General features: G+C 38.8%; 1 long non-coding RNA gene across 1 annotated transcript; it reads right to left on the bottom strand.

Annotated features, from left to right (window-relative positions):
* Positions 1-4,667: 4,667 nt before the first annotated feature.
* On the bottom strand, positions 4,668-10,781 carry LOC141277092 (uncharacterized). Its single transcript, XR_012327835.1, has 3 exons — positions 10,763-10,781; positions 9,739-9,922; positions 4,668-5,175 (listed from the first exon to the last, which is right to left on the bottom strand). It is a non-coding gene; the product is annotated as an uncharacterized lncRNA (long non-coding RNA).
* Positions 10,782-13,043: the final 2,262 nt, after the last annotated feature.

Below are 13,043 nucleotides of genomic sequence, written 5' to 3'. Positions count from 1 at the left end.
AGATGAAGGAGCAAGGTAAAACCCCACCAGACCAAACAAATGAAGAGGAAATAGGCAGTCTACCTGAAAAAGAATTCACAGTAATGATACTAAAGATGATCCAAAATCTTGGAAATAGAATGGAGAGAATACAAGAAACGTTTAACAAGGACATAGAAGATATAAAGAGCAAGCAAACAATGATGAACACAATAAATGAAATTTAAAACTCTCTAGAAGCAATCAATAGCAGAATAATTGAGGCACAAGAATGGATAAGTGACCTGGAAGATATAATAGTGGAAATAACTACCACAGCGCAGAGTAAAGAAAAAAGAATGAAAAGAATTGAGGACAGTCTCAGAGACCTCTGGGACAATAGTAAATGCACCAACATTCGAATTATAGGGGTCCCAGAAAAAGAAGAGAAAAAAAAACCAGACTGAGAAAATATTTGAAGAGATTATAGTTGAAAACTTCCCTAATATGGGAAAGGAAATAATCAAATCCAGGAAGCACAGAGAGTCCCATACAGGATAAATCCAAAGAGAAACACACCAGGACACGTATTAATCAAACTATCAAAAATTAAATACAAAGAAAAAATATTAAAAGCAGCAAGAGAAAAGCAACAAATAACATACAAGGGAATCCCCTTAAGGTTAACAGCTGATCTTTCAGCAGAAACTCTGTAAACCAGAATGGAATGGCAGGACATATTTAAAGTGATGAAAGGGAAAAACCTACAACCAAGATTACTCTACCTAGCAAGGATCTCATTCAGACTCGATGGAGAAATTAAAACCTTTACAAAAAAGCAAAAGCTAAGAGAATTCAGCACCACGAAACCAGCTTTACAACAAATGCTAAAGGAACTTTTCTAGGCAGGAAATACAAGAGAAGGAAGAGATCTACAATAGAAAACCCAAAACAATTAAGAAAATGGTAATAGGAAAATACATATTGATAATTACCTTAAATGTAAATGGATTAAATGCTCTAACCAAAAGACATACACTGGCTGAATGGATACAAAAACAAGACCCATACATATGCTGTCTACAGGAGACCCACTTCAGACCTAGGGACACATACAGACTGAAAGTGAGGGGATGGAAAATGATATTCTATGCAAATGGAAATCAAAAGAAAGCTGGAGTAGCAATTCTCATATCAGACAAAATAGACTTTAAAATAAAGACTATTAGAAGAGACAAAGAAGGACACTACATAATGATCAAGGAATCGATCCAAGAAGAAGATATAACAATTGTAAATATTTATGCACCCAACATAGGAGCACCTCAATACATAAGGCAAATACTAACAGCCATAAAACAGGAGATCGACAGTAACACAATCATAGTAGGGGACTTTAACACCCCACTTTCACCAATGGACAGATCATCCAAAGTGAAAATAAATAAGGAAACACAAGCTTTAAATGATACATTAAACAAGATGGACTTAATTGATATTTATAGGACATTCCATCCAAAAACAACAGAATACACTTTCTTCTCAAGTGCTCATGGAACATTCTCTAGGATAGATCATATCTTGGGTCACAAACCAAGCCTTGGTAAATTTAAGAAAATTGAAATCATATCAAGTATCTTTTCTGACCACAACGCTATGAGACTAGATGTCAATTACAGGAAAAGATCTGTAAAAAATACAAACACATGGAGGCTAAACAATACACTACTAAATAACCAAGAGATCACTGAAGAAATCAAAGAGGAAATAAAAAAATACATAGAAACAAATGAAAACACGACGACCCAAAACCTATGGGATGCAGCAAAAACAGTTCTAAGAGGGAAGTTTATAGCAATACAATCCTACCTCAAGAAACAAGAAACATCTCAAATAAACAACCTAACCTTACACCTAAAGCAATCAGAGAAAGAAGAACAAAAAACCCCCAAAGTTAGCAGAAGGAAAGAAATCATAAAGATCAGATCAGAACTCAATGAAAAAGAAATGAAGGAAACAATAGCAAAGATCAATAAAACTAAAAGCTGGTTCTTTGAGAAGATAAACAAAATTGATAAACGATTAGCCAGACTCATCAAGAAAAAAACGGAGAAGTCTCAAACCAATAGAATTAGAAATGAAAAAGGAGAAGTAACAAGTGACACTGCAGAAATACAAAGGATCATGAGAGATTACTACAAGCAATGGAATAAAATATTTTTAAAATATTTCATTTATTAAATTTATTTTAAAATAGATCAAAAGAGTGAACAATTTTTCCTCCAAAAACTATGAAATATTGTTGAAAAATTAAAGAAAACCTAAATAAATGGAAAGATATCTCACGTTGATGAATTGGAAGACTTAATATTGTTGAGATGGCATACTCCCCCAGTTGATCTACAAATGAATAAAATTCCTGCCAAAACACCAACTAACATATTTGCAGAATCTGACAACCTGAACTTAAAACTACTCATGTGGAAAAGGAAGGAACCCTGAACAGCCTAAACAAACTTGAAAAAGAACAATGACTGAGGACCCACACTTCCTTATTTCATAACTTATTACAAAGCAATGGTAATCAAAAGAGTATGTTATTGGTATAAGGCTAGAAATAGAAAATATTCAATGGAAAAGAATTAAATCAACAAATAAATACTCACATTTATGGTTAACTGATTTGTGACAATGTTTCCAAGACAATTCAGTGGGGGAAAGAACAGTCTTTCCAACAAATTAACCTGGGACAACTGGATAATCACATGCAAAAGAATGAACTTGAACCCTACTTCACACCATGTACAAAAATTAACTCAAAATGGGTAACAGATCTAAATGTAAGAGCTAAAATTATGAAACTCCTATAAGAAAATATAGAATAAATCTTTGTGATCTTGGGTTAGGCAGTTTTCTTTGATATAACACCAGAAATACAAGTGACAAAAGAAAAACAGGTAAATTGGATTTCATCAAAATGTAAAACTTTTGTGTTTCAAAAGTCACCATCAATATAGCAAAAAGAATACACACAGAATGAAAGAAAATATCATCAAATCACATATGATAAGAGACTTGTACCTAGACTATATAAAGAACTCATACAATTCAATAAAAAATGAACCAATTGAAAAAGGGGCGAAAGATCTGAATAGATATCTCTCCAAAGAAGATATGCAAATGAGCAAGAAGCACATGAAAAGAAGCTCAACATCATTAGTCATTAGGGAAAATGTATATCAAAACCACAATGAGATACCTCTTCACCTGCAACCCTACCCTGCAACCCAAGAGAAGGGGCCTCAGGATGAAATCTACTTTGCCAGCACCTTGATCTCGGACTGTTGTTTAAGTCACCAAGTCTATGATGTTTTTTTATGGCAGCCTGAGGTGACTTGGACAACTGAAATTGACAAGATCTTCTAATCAATTAGATGTGCACTGGAGAGATGAAAGATGATTGAAAGAGTGAAGTAAAAATGATTCTGAGGTGCTTGGCCTGAAATGGGAAATGCAGGTTTGGGCAGGAAAATAAGAAATCAGTACTGCACGTATTAAATTTGAAACATCTAAGCGAAGACGTTATGTAGAAAGTTGGATATTTGAGAGTGGATCTCAGGTTCAAGGCTAGACATTTAAATCTGAGATTCATCAGTGAACAGATGATATGTAAATCATGGGACTGTGTGAACCCGCACAAATATGGTGAGAAAAAACAATAGGTCTGCACTTGATCTCAGAGTACTTCAGTGTCTAGAGGTCAAGGTGACAAGCAGCAAACAGGACTGCAAAGGAGTCACCAGAAAAGTAAGGAAAAATCAAGAGAATGGTATCCTGTAAACTGAGTCATCATGTTTTTAAAGTGTGATCAGCTTTGTCAAATATTGCTAAGAAGGTAAGTAATGAAGATTCATATTGATTATTGGATTGGCCATGGTAAGATTCTGGGGACCTTTGGTAGTTTCAGAGGATGGTGGGTGAGTATGAAGCCTTAATTGGTCCATGCTTCCCACCAGTGTCGACTGTAATGCAGCGAGGCCCCCTTCTCCTCTCCCCGAACCCCCAGCCCCTCAGACCTTTACACCTGTTCATTCCACCCACCAGACCCACTCGGCCGTTCACTACAGTGTCTGCACAGCTGAACCACGCAGAAGGGATTGTAGGCAAATGGAAAAACAAAGAAAACAGATTATTTGCTTCAAAGACAAAACTATGACAGTGAAAATGTTACTTAACCTTCATAGCATTTTTTGAAATACTGACTTATGTTGATATTTTTAAGACTTTAATGTTAAAAATAAAAGTACGTTAAAAATGGAGGGCAGAAAAATACCTGTCTAAAAAACAATTTCAGATCTATTAGTAGTAGGTTCTTAAAGGTATTTACCCAACCATTCATGGTTGGCAGGACCAGGAGGGTTAAAAAAAAAGTGAATTATTTACTGATATCCAGAATTTAAGGAAAAAACTCATCACCATCTCTCTCAACTCAGAAGAATATGAACCACTGGTATAGGGTTATCAAATAATGGTGGAAGAGGTGTACTTCCATCTACACATGTATTCTCAGCCGATTTCTAAAAAGCAATGCAATCAAAACAGAAATTTGTTATAGGAAGGGAAACAGAGGTTTACTGGTGACAGAAAAAAAGGCCATTGGTAAAAATGATACTTTTAGTATAAGTCAATTTCAAGGTACTTACAGACACAGGGCCGCTGTGGTCAGGAGGCAGGAGGTTTTCACCTGTATCTCAATATTGGAGTAAAACTCCTAAATCCACAATTAATGAAAGAAGTTCCAAGTGCCCTGAGCGTCACAGGGTACTTCCCGGGTAACAAGATGAGCTGCCCAGGTGAATAATGGCAGGGCCCGTGACTCGTGGCAATCACAGTGTCTGGTGATGTAGTCAGCGCGAAGTGCAATCGTGGCATCAAGCACCTATATTGCCTTAAGACTGGGTCCATGTGGATCGGCTCTGCTTATGTGTCCTGGCATAACAGGACCAGAAACTGCAGATAAAATGTTATTCCGAAGAAACACGCCGACTTCAGGATGTAACTTCAAGCAGCTGGGCCAAAGGCCGCCCTGGTGAGGCAACAGAGCAGTGGAAGAGCATGGACTTTGGGACCAGACTCCTGGATTCAAGCACTGCTTCACCACTTCTCACTGTGTAACGCTGGGTGACTTACTAGCCTCTCTGTGCACGGTTGCCACACCTGTAAAATGAGGAAGACAGTAATACATACTTCCAGGGGTGCTGGGAGGATGACATAGACCAGAACAAGGAGCGTTCTTAGATCAGCGGGGCGCATATCACATGTGCTATACAAGTGTTCGATTTCTATAATCACACTGGAATAAATTATTTGGGTTAGAGAATATATTATGTCCCTGTAGTTCAGTAGTGTTTGAAGTATCCAAAGCCCAAAGTGAAGCTGCATGAAGTTGTGATTAGAAAAAGTGAATGAAAAGATAATGAGGAAAGTCAAAAAATAACCCAGGGAGGAGACTTCATGTAATGATGCTCATGGAGGGAAACTAATGAATTTCCCTTGGCAGCCCGTGGATCTAAATGTCACTGCAATTGTATTTAGAAGGATTTCTGTGGTTCAGAACCGCCCTGTATCAGTTTTTACAGCCTGAAATAAGCCCATAGCTCAGGGCTTGGAAATAAAACTGGAAAGATCCAAGCTGTTTATTATTAGGACATTTTTGTACATTTAAAAGAAATAACTACAAAGTTTGTTTATTCTAAGGCAAATATTTTATGCTCAAAATAATATTTTTTAAAAAAGAATAATGGTGAGTACTAGACAGATGATGTGCTTTTATTTTTATCTGTGGCTAATACTATAAAACTGAAAATAATTAAATAGTGTCTTGCTATTTTCTGGGAGGGAGGAAAAGTCCGAAATACTTGTCATTTTCCTTTTAAAATATACACTTTAAATGGGTGTTCGCCACCTTCACTTTCACTGCTTCAACTACTCGGGTAGTACTCCATCCACATGGACTCAGGAAGACCACGGACCTGGGCTCTGGTGTCCGACGTGGCAGCTACCAGCTACGAGTGGCTACTAAATACTCGAATTGCAACTAGTGGGACTGAGGGACTATAAGTTTAATTTATTAGTTTTCATTTAAGTTTAAAAACTGATGCTCTGGGCTTCCCTGGTGGCACAGTGGTTAAGAATCCACCTGCCAATGCAGGGGACACGGGTTTGAGCCCTGGTCCGGGAAGATCCCACATGCCGTGGAGCAACTAAGCCCATGCACCACAACTACTGAGCCTGCGCTCTAGAGCCTGTGAGCCACAACTACTGAGCCCACGTGCCACAACTACTGAAACCTGAGCTCCTAGAGCCCGTGCTCTGCAACAAGAGAAGCCAACACAGTGAGAAGCCCACGCACTGCAACAAAGAGTAGCCTCTGCTCACCGCAACTAGAGAAAGCCTGCATGCAGCAACAAAGACCCAACGCAACGCAGCCAGAAATAAATAAATTAAATAAATTTAAAAAAAAACCACCCAAAACCTGATGCTCTATGAAGTTACTGGAAACTTTAAGTGCATTGTAGAACAACTTGAGTATTTGAATCTCCTTTTTCAACTATAAATGTTATGGAATCTAAACATGGATCCAGTATGTCCCATGAAAACTTAGCATTTAAATTAAGATGTTTTGTAAGTATAAAATACACAGATTTTGAAAACTCAGTACGAAAAACAAAAAGTAAATTATTTTATTAATATCTTTAAAATATTGATATTGTACTAAAATTATATTTTGGATATGAATTAAATAAAATATATTATTAAAATTAATTCCACTTATTTTTTTCTTTTTAACGTGGATACTAGAAAATTAAAAACTATATTTGTAGCTTGCGTTATATTTTTATTGGACATTAACCTTATATTCCAGAAGGTACAAATTCATCAGAGGATAGGTTTCCACTTAATATTAATCCTTTGAGTGAAAAATAATTTGATATGCATATTTAAGAAAACAAATTTACACTTATGATTTGTACTGGAAATTTAATTGAGTTCCCCACTTTTTTTTGAGAATATACATCTATTACCTAATTAACATGAGTCTCATATGAGAATCTGGTAGTAAACTTGCTTTGCTTTATTATTGTATTAATAAATAGTTTATTTATGACTATCTAGGATATCATTTAGTCTTAAAGAGGTTTAATAAATACTGGTTTTCTTAGATCTTTTGGAACATAATTATTATGTAGTTGATGTTCCTGAATGAGAGTTCTATTTTATATATAATCTTTTTTTAAAATTTGTAGTACTACATAGACATGTATACAAAATGTTATGCTATGTATAATTTAAATTTCATTTAACATATATTTAATATGTTAAAATTCTTTTGTAAGAATGCCTAAACTCACTTCAAGGAAAATTACATCATGTTAGGCATTTAGTTTTCCTAGTCTCCATTTTTAGTGTAAATATACCATATTGAATAATGGATGGCCAACACGAATTCCAGGTATAAATAGGCATTTTGTGTTCCTTTGAGAACTAACTACAGACTACTGATTAGGAATTCAGTGATTCATTATTAAGTGCATATCTGAAATTTTATTTGTATTGAATATATAAGGGGAAAAATTCATACATTATTTTTCTTGTATTATTTTTGTCTTCGTTTTTATTAGAAATTTTCAAACATACAACAAAGTAGGGTTTAGTATAGTGAATTCTCGTATTTCTATTACCATGATTCATCAACAGTCGGTATCTTTCTAATCTTATTTCATCTTTGTTCCTAAATAGTTTTTTCCAAAGTATTATTAAGCATCATTTTATTCACTCATAAATGCCTTGATAAGTGTATTTAAATTTTGTCTAATAGACTTACCACACCATCATAACCTAATATGGACCCCATGTGCAAGTATCATTTTAAAGTTGGCTTGTTTGCATCAGGATACAAACAAGATCTACTTTTTGTGACTTTGAGGTTTATCCTTCGAATGGGCCGTCTCCCACACCACACTGACAGGTACAGGTAATGGATGCGAGTCTGCGGGTGCCTTTGCTCTTCAGTGTGGTAGCCGTGCAGGGGCTGGACCTTATTTTCTCAATAGCTATAGTTGTATATAAATGATATAATCTGTAAGGTTTTGTAGAACATGTACAGTAAGTCCCCTACCTACGAACCTTCAAGTTGCAAACTTTCAAAGATGTGAACGTGCATTCGCACGTCCAATCACGTAAGTTAGTTCACGTGTCTGGCATACAGTGTCACATGCGTGCATCCTCTACAAGTGGTTGTGCTTTTGTGTACTTTAGTGTACAGTACAGAATACAGTAGTACAGTATCTTTATTTCAAGCCTAGGATGTCCGGAAACAAGCCTAAAGCAACGGTGATGTAGCTGGTACTACTAAGAAGCGCCAAGCAATAACGATGGAAACAAAAGTGAATATAATTGAGAGAGTGGAGCGAGGCGAAAAGATGGCAGATGTCACTTGTTCTTATAACATGACTCATTCAACCATCTGCTCAGTTGTAAAGAACAAGGACAAGATCATAGAACATGTGAAGTCTGCTGTGCTGACAATGTTGACAAGATATTGAAGAAGCATGGAAAAGTGATGGAAGAGATGGAGAAACTTCTCAGCGTGCGGATGCAGGACCAACATCAGCGCTGAGTCCTGCTCAGCTTAATGCTGATTCAAGAGAAAGCTAAAAGCCTTTATGAAGACTTGAAGAAGAAACACGGCAAAGAATCAGAGAGCACATCTTTTTTTTTTTTTTTTTGCGGTACGCGGGCCTCTCACTGTTGTGGCCTCTCCCGTTGCGGAGCACAGGCTCCGGATGCGCAGGCTCAGCGGCCATGGCTCACGGGCCCAGCCGCTCCGCGGCATGTGGGATCTTCCCGGACCAGGGCATGAACCCGTGTCCCCTGCATCGGCAGGCGGACTCTCAACCACTGCACCACCAGGGAAGCCCCTCAGCAAAACATTCTTTTGCTGCTCGACAATGCTCTGGGCCACCCCCCATTCATGGATGACTTTCATCCCAACGTCAAAGTAGTGCATCTGCCACCGAATACTACATTGCTCATCCAACCTATGGACCAGGGAGTTACAGTGACTTCCAAGAAATACTATTTACTATTCACACTTTTCATCAGGCAGTAAAGGCGAGTGATGAATCAGGAAAATCCTTGCAACAATTTTGGAAGGACTACAACATCTACAAGGCCATAAAAAAACACTGACTTTGCTTGGCGTGAGGTTACAGCCGTCACCATGAATGGGGTTTGGAAGAAACTTTGCCTGAAGTTTGCTCCCGATTTTCATGGATTTGAGAAGGTGGAAAAAGAGTCCAAAGAGGTCTTAGCAACTATAGTGACCCTCAGCGAGAAGCTGGAGCTAGATCTGCAAGAGGACGACTTCATTGAACTCCTTGCTATGCAACAAAAGGAGCTTGCTAATGAAGACCTGATGGAACTGAAGGCCCAGAGAAAGGACAGAGAGAGACAAGAGGAAGAAGAAGTAACTGAAGAACTGAAGAGATTCACGAAGAGGAAATGGCAGGGGATTTTCTTTATCTGAGGAGGCACTGTTAGTTTTTGAGGCACAGGACCTGAACGCAGAACGGTACACAAAGGTTGCAGCAGCCATTCAGCATGCAAGCCAGTGCTACTGTGTCACCTATGATGAGAAAAAAGAGCTGCTACCAGATATCACTGGATCGCTTTTTCTCAAGAGGGTAGATAGAATTGAATCCAGCAAGGAACCAGCACCTGTGCCATCAGCGTCAGGCGTGAGTGAAACTTCAGCTCGCCCTCCGTCTCCTGTTGCTGAGGGTCCTTCATTTCTACCATCTCCCACCTCCTCTCTTCCAGTCAGTAGCTCTTCCTGCCTGTTCACTCGGTGCCAGTCCCTGGATGCCAGCTGTTGTACTGCACTACTGTGCTTTTCAAAGTACTGTACTGTAAGAATAAAAATATTTTATTTTTTGTGCATTTAAAAAAAATGTATTATTTGTGTGAAAAGTATTATAAACCTATTACAGCAGTACTATAGAGCCGACTGTGTTAGTTGGGTACCTAGGCTAACTTTGTTGGACTCATGAACAAATTGGACTTACAAACATGCTCTCAGAACGGAACTGGTTCCTCGGCAGGGTAATTACTCTATTTAGCTTTGAAACTGGTTAAAATAAAATTTTTATTGATTACTGGCAAATAAAGGAGAGAGAAAGGGAGATAAGAAATGGAAGGTGAAAAAGTAAAGATCGGGAGTTTGAAGTGTTAAACATTTTTTCTTCCCATTCATGTTTTTACATATGTGTGTACGTATGTGTATATGTGTGTGTGTGTAAGTCTGCGTATGTGTGATGCATGTGCACTCATGTGTGCATGTATATGTGAATGTATGTGTGGGTTCAGATGTATATGTGGATGTACCTATCTGTGGATGTATGCACGTACTCAGTTTGCTCTAAAAGGGAGAGACCACATAAAGTTTCAACTGGAAGACAAATGAGGTTTAAGCGAATTTTAAAAACTGTACGTTAAAGGGAACGAGCTAGCAGAGAGCCGAGAACTGGCGGTCAGGAGGGGCCGCGCATCAATCCGAGTCTAACCCCTCCTGACCCGCGCCCTTCCTTCCTGCAGACACGAGCCCACCACGGACACGATGCGGATGCTCGGCTGCTGTGCTGACGTGGAGTCAGTTCTGGGGGGAATTTGTCACCAAACCCTTTCCCGGAGCCTAAGCGCATCTTTTGTCAAAAACGCCTCCACTGAGACGACATTAAGATACCTCGTTGCCAGCCTCCTGTGCGGCCCTTCAGCCCTGGGAGGAGCCGCTTCTCCTCAGAGGCTGACTGACTGTCGGCCACCTCCGTCTGGGTCGTAGCCGGGTGCCCTGGACCCAGCAGCGCCGGAGTACAGACGCCGTCGCCTCGATGCCCTCCCGGGAGCCCCGCCCTCTTCAGCGGAGCCAAGTCGTGCGTGTGCGCATGCGTCTGCGTGTGTGCGCAGTGCCCCTGCGCGCGTGCGCAGTGCCCCTGCACGCGCTTACCCCGCACACGCGGGTACCAAGCTGCCGAAACGGGAGTGTTGCCGGCGTGTGGTGAGACGAGGTAACGCCAATATGTTGGAAGTTCTAAAATGACTTTCTTTTTCTTGTGGTACGCGGGCCTCTCACTGTTGTGGCCTCTCCCGCTGCGGAGCACAGGCTCCGGACGCGCAGGCTCAGCGGCCATGGCTCACGGGCCCAGCCGCTCCGCGGCATATGGGATCCTCCCGGACCGGGGCACGAACCGGCGTTCCCTGCATCGGCAGGCGGACTCTCAACCACTGCGCCACCAGGGAAGCCCTAAAATAACTTTCTTTTTTCCCCCCCAAAGTGATATAAAATGTGGGCCTTTGTTTGTCTGTTTCCCGCAAAAGCCGGAGCTGTGAAAGATTCCTTTATTAATAGTTTAAAGAAATGATTAAACTTCAAAGGGAACCCACACACTTCTTTCCTGGGAATTTGTGGAAAATCCCAGAGAATTTACTTGGTGTTAAACGCACTGTCTTTCAGAATTCCTTCCGGAGAATCCTGGGGGCTAGGAAAGGCCGGTAAAGCAAGGTGATCCCGTGATTTCATCATGAAAAACCCTGTTTATGGGGAGCTCCTCAATATCTCTCTTCACACCTCACTCAGTATTTCTGTTTCCTTCCAGATTTTGGAGTTTAGTTTTACTTTGTAGGTCTTAAAATGTGTTTTCACAGTTTTCCTGCCCACCCCCATTTTCTCTGTTCTCTTAGGTTTTAAAGAAATCAAAAATTGAAGAACTACCATATTTCATATATTACATCTCCCTATAATCCACAGAAAAACGATCACTACAGAAAATGGAATCCCGGACGTCCCTGTCTCTGAAAGATCACTAATCCTGGTTAATCCTACATCTGATGAAAGATGTGTCTGCACATGGAGAGGAAATTTGCTAAAGCCTCATCTAGGGATCAAAGGTCTTTAAGAATCAGAGCTGCAATGAAAGACAATGACAGAATTATTAAACATGACTACATTTCATCATAAAAGATTAATTATTTACTGTAGAATTAAAGGGCTAAAATGACATTAAAATCCATCAACCATTTTCATTTACCCAAGGCAAAAATTAAGCCGAAGAGCATCATAGTGACAAAGAACAATTTGGTCCTTTCTTTAGGCTTTTCTTTTTGTCTTTGGATTATAATTATTGATGATAATTGCATTCTTGCTGCAGAGATTAGGCAAAATAATAAAAATTTTGTCACAGAAAGTCGTATAATTTGCTGCAGTTCAAATATTATGAAAATATGGATTAAGAAGTATCTTATATACTAAGACAATATTAATATATGAGCAACTGTAAGAAACTTGAATTGTGCGTAATTTTACACATATATACATATTATTTAACTTATAAATTGCTCACCCAAACATATTTCTCAAATATCCACAGCTAATGCTTTATGTGATGGACTACAAAGAGATTAAAATGTGTGTCATTAGAAATTTAACAGATTCCTCAAAATGCTGCATTATAATTAATCATGTAAAAACACTTTAAATAAGATAAATTTTACCCCAAAAGAATGTTATAGTATTTCTGTCTTACATAATAGAGAGCCTCCTGAAAACTCCTTTGTACATTATCTTTTAAAATCACTTATATTTAGGTATACTTTACATACAATATAATACAGACACTTGAAATGTACAATTTAATCAGTTCTGACAAATGTGTATACACATGTAACCACCATCTCAATCAAGATATAGAATTTTTCCATCACTGCGAAAAGATCCCTCATCTCTTCCACAGTCAAAGTCTCCCCCATCCCTGGCCTCAGGCAATGACTTTTCATTGCTAGAAATTAAATGCTTTCCCTAGAGTTTTCTATAAATGGAATCATGTAGGATGTGTGATACTCTTTTCTGTTTGGCCTGGTTTGCTCAGCATAATTTTTTGGACATCCATGATGTTGAGTATATCAGTAGTTTATTCCTTTAATTACTGAGTAGAATTCATTGCACAAACATGACACAACTTGTTCCTCTT

The sequence above is a fragment of the Tursiops truncatus genome, chromosome 18 (genome assembly GCF_011762595.2).
Source record: "Tursiops truncatus isolate mTurTru1 chromosome 18, mTurTru1.mat.Y, whole genome shotgun sequence".
NCBI lineage: Eukaryota > Metazoa > Chordata > Mammalia > Artiodactyla > Delphinidae > Tursiops > Tursiops truncatus.
Note: the sequence above shows the minus strand (reverse complement) of the source record. Positions and strands in the feature narration are given on the sequence as shown.